General features: G+C 34.7%; 1 pseudogene; it reads right to left on the bottom strand.

Moving 5' to 3' along the window:
- Positions 1–451: 451 nt before the first annotated feature.
- Positions 452–3,036, bottom strand: LOC128127846 (myosin-17-like; annotated as a pseudogene).
- Positions 3,037–4,828: the final 1,792 nt, after the last annotated feature.

The following is a 4,828-nucleotide window of genomic DNA, read 5'->3' as shown; positions in this document are numbered from 1 at the left end:
ATAGATACATGGGGTGAGGTTCAAACTCTATGTAGGATTGGATAATGGATAATGGATAATATAAGCATCATCATCATATGATATGGTATAAAAGAATGAAACCTAACATGTGTGTAATGAGTTTCCAGATCAACCACTACCACAAATTGTAACCCAACAATTTGCAACTATAAAAAACCCTAATCCACCCTCCCATTTAAAACACACTTTTGGCAACATTGCCATATCATCATCTAAAAAATCAATAAATTACCCCTTTTAACCCCACCCCAAAAGGATCAAAGGAAGCCAACAAAATAAATTGGACCCCGGACACTAATAATAAAAATCCCAAACTGTCCAGGAATAAAAAAACAACAAAAAAAAGAGTATCAACACACCAAAAAAAAAAGACTGACTGTAATTCTGTATACACATGTCTGAATAGAGATATTCTATACTATGACATCAATCATTCTGCCCTTTGATGTAAAAACACAAAACCTGAATTTTCTTGTATCAAAGGTGGAGGTTCAATCTCTCCTATGTCTACTTGTGGCATAGACTTTAAGATGTCATCCACAAAGAACGGCATGTTGCATCATACCCAAACAAATATCCCCATTTTAGACGATTTTTCCCCTGCAAAGATTTTTTTCAAGTCTTGAGATATTTACCTAGAGTCGTCATCTAACAAGAATGAGTTGCTGACTGCATTGTTTGAGTCCTCTTTCATCATGACTCTCATATTTGAAATGACCTAATTATGAAATTGCCCTTAGGATTTAAGTTTTTTATGAGATGGAATTCATATTTGTTATGTGAGTAGTAACTTACTTCTGATGAAACACTGTGGGTCCCGTATTTTTCATCCCAATACATGGTGCTGATTCTGTATAGTTGTTGCATGTTAAGCACCTGCATAAATGACAAAAATGCACAATCTTGAATATAATAAAAGAGAAAAACGGAATTAAAATATTTATTACTATTAAAATAAATTTGCATATAGGACAAATTTCATTGGTAATTTCATTCAAAGTCTACTTGGGCTTTTGATGTACAACCAAGAATCCAACTGCTTGTCTGATATGCTTCAACTCATCCCATGCGGTCCCCGCATACTGTAAATAAATCAAATATTATTTACTACAAAATCAATTTTTTTTAAATATATAAAGATATAAAAAGTTCTTACTTCCTCAGTTGCATAAAAACACCATTGTTCTAATTCAACCAATCCTCACTTCACATATTCACCATTACTAAACAAGCAACACTCACGTCTCAACAAAAAACTACCACCAAAAAAATATATAATCATCAGCATTTTTATTAAAAAAAAAAAGTTGATATACAATATAAACATATTTTATGCAATTTACCTATTGAATAGCTAAACGTTGATGAACGAGAATATCTGTGTGAGTACTTTGCGCACCTAAAAAAGTAAAAATACATAAACAGTCAAGTAGTTTTTTTATTTTTTATAAAAGAATCAGTTTAAAAGATACCCCCTTAGGAATTTGTCTACATGTGCATTTGTTGCTAGGATTTTACATTATACATGAATCTAAGCAGCATCCTTTTATAACAGCTAGAAAAACGTCTTCCTAAATACTAACTGTCAAAATAATTCTAAGATGCTTGGATCCAAGAAATTGTTATCTGGTTCCAAATCAGATTCCATAACATTGTGTTAGTTTGGTAATCAAAATGGTCAAAGCATCTTCAGTTTTAAATTGGATGCATGTATAGATTTGAATATTGGCTTCCCATAGAGCTTCCATTTGCACTTGGTTTGATTTGGAATTCTTTTAGACCATTCACTTGAATCCACTTTAGATATGCCCACAAATGTGTCTTGAGTCTTAAATTTATTCTAATCTTATATTTTAAGATATATTTAGCATTAGAATGTCTGATCATGATGATACACCCTAGGTTTGTTGAATTCCTTTTAAAGATGTATGTTTGTTTACAGGCGATCACAACCAGTGGCCAAAAAGGAGGAAGTTCCACGAAAGAAGGCAGTTAGTGATGAAGGTGATGCCAACTAGGGACCAATTGATGGTAAAATCCCCTATTGTTCATGAGAAGCAACAACCATTATTTTTGGCAATTTAGCTAGGGTTTGTTCTTGCACCCTCAAACTCTCATTTACTGATCTGTTAAACTTTTGCAACTGGGGACCAACTGATCTGTTAACCTCCCCTTACAAGTTTTGCAACTCTCACATTGTCAACATTGAAATTCATCGGGTTCTTTAGGCAAACTTGTATGCATGCCTGAAATGCAAAATTAACACAAAAAAAAAATCAGTCATCCTTATAACTTGACCTAATGAATGATACCCATTTAACAAGAAAAGAACAGACAAGTAGTACATCTGCAATAAGAGGGCACAAAATATCTTCCTGTCCATATTGTTTGCTAGCAACAACAGCTTTCATCCTTAGAATAACCTCATCTTTGTTCCTCACATCCATCGTCTTAGAACCTTTCTCAACCATATCCTCTATGATCTGGACAACCTGTAATGTAAAAATAGAGTGATGTTTATCAGTTTATGATGCTTTGTTTCTTGTAAAAATAGAGTGATGTTTATCAGTTTATCATCTTCTATCAAAATATTGCCTCTGAAGTGCCTGAATGTCACAATTTGGATGCAATCCAACCACTACCATGCTCTTAAATAGCCTAGAAGGTTCTTTCAATATCCTTTGATGCTAAAAGATTTGGAAATGATAAACAATCATCAAGAATTCAAGATTCATGAATGAAAGATAGGAGTAGAGAAAAAGAAAAAGAAAAAAAAAAGAAAGATATTACATATTTACATACCAGGGCATCCAACTGAAAGCTTGCCCGTTAACGTTTTTGGCTAGTTAATACTTTTGGATTGTAAGTTCTGCTTTTATCTTCAGAAGGAGGAGATAAACCTTTCAGTGCTCTGAAAACTTGATTCTGAAGCTTTTGAAGAGGACTTGTATCCCCTTTTGATGAGAATACCACTGGGCTACTTGCTTCTTCATGAGTTCCATTCCCTTTCTCCATGAGTGGAAGTGGAAGTCGAAGTCCCTTTTGTTAATAATACTAGAATTTTGTTAATAAAAATTGCAACAATACCTATTTTAGTTCTTGCTTTCCCAACATTAAAACAGGGTTTAAGAGGGAAAGAGAAAACAGAAACGCACCATTTGTAGATCTTGGGGAGTCGACTGAGATGATATTACCGGTCGGATTTAGGTCGTTAGGGTTTCCACGAAGATAACGACGGTAGACTAACACTGAAAGAAGAACAAGAAAGGGATTTGAAAGATTAAAGATGCAAAAACATGAAAGAAGAACTTATACTGTATGGAGGAGAAACTTACCTAAAGTCGTAGGAGAAGAAGTGTTTGTGCAATCAGAGTAGTTTTAGGGTTTCCTTCGGTTACTCCCTTCACATCTCCGACAATCTTCATCTATGGAGGAGAGAGATGAGAGAAAACCCGGTAGAGGGGGAGATATGAGAAGGTGGATGCATCAATTAGGGAGAAAACAAACTCAGAGAGTGGAGTGAAGTCGGATTTAGGAGAAGTTGTACCAGTTTTAGGGAGAAATCGAACCAGTTGGTATATGTTGTTGATCTTCTTTGCCAGGATTACTGGCCCGTGAATAGAGAGAAAGATTAGGGTTTCTTGATTCAGATAAAGGTTAGGATTGATAGAATTTATGAGAAATATCTTGCGGAAGGAATTGATAAAGCCTGAGGCTGTGACGATGAACATATGGGATAACGAACTGCTGACTCCGGCGCAGGTGCAATATGCGTGCATTGATGCTTTTTCTGAGTTATAGAATGGGGAGGTTCTTGATTGTGAGAACCTGAACTAATTCGAAGTTGAATTCACAGTTTTTGATCTAAGGCACCATTTCTCAAGAACAAATTAGGGTTCTTGATATTTAGGGATTTATGATTTAGGGTGATTTGGGGAGTCGTAGTAGGCGTGATGTTCAATTTTTTTTTGGGAATGAAAAATGGTTGTGAATGATTTAGGGTTCTTAGCAGAGGATTGGATTTTAGAAGGAGAAGAAGGAGTATCGGGCGGGGTGTTTAATTTTTTTAGGATTTCATTTCCCAAAAAAATACGTAGAACGCGCCTTCATAAAAAAAAAAAAAAAAAAAAAAAAAAAAAAAAAAAAAAACATAAAGCGACGCCTTTACATGATACGCTTTTTATGATAGGTGCCCTCCATATTTCTTTTTTTTTCTTTTCTCACACTAATTTCAGGGAACGCATAAATGTGTGTCCTCTATCCTTCAAATTTTAGAAGAGATAACATTATTTTTAAGGCGCACATTTTAGCGTATCGTAAATCACTGCGTGTCGTTGTTTGTGCGTCATTAAAGGGCTGTTTTCGAGTAGTGTAAGCTGATATGGAGCGAAGATCTAAAGGACTGGAGAGCAGATTCATGTTGGTAATCATGTAGTTTGTTAACATGAACATGTTTAGTATTCCATTATGATTCTATATGCAATTACTTTTTGATTTGGGTGTTAAAACCCTTTGCTTTGTGTTTATGATTAGATGAAACCTTGATTTATGGATTAATTGCTACTTGGATTGTTTTATTCGTGTTTAATTTATCTTGTTAATCTTGTTAAAAGATCCTCATGTGTTTGTAAGTCCCTAATCTGCTTGTGTATCAATCAGATCCGTTTGATGGTGCGGAATCCCAATCAAACGGATGATGTCAGATCAAATAGAAGAGAAGGAGAAGAAGAAGAAGATGATGAATCTATGATTTATTCAATGAAATGATTGAAGCTCCATACACATAGTTCACACACACTCTTCTCTC

The sequence above is a fragment of the Lactuca sativa genome, chromosome 8 (genome assembly GCF_002870075.4).
Source record: "Lactuca sativa cultivar Salinas chromosome 8, Lsat_Salinas_v11, whole genome shotgun sequence".
NCBI classification, from domain to species: Eukaryota; Viridiplantae; Streptophyta; class Magnoliopsida; order Asterales; family Asteraceae; genus Lactuca; species Lactuca sativa.
The sequence above is the reverse complement of the archived record's forward strand: the minus strand, read 5'-3'. Positions and strand labels throughout refer to the sequence as shown.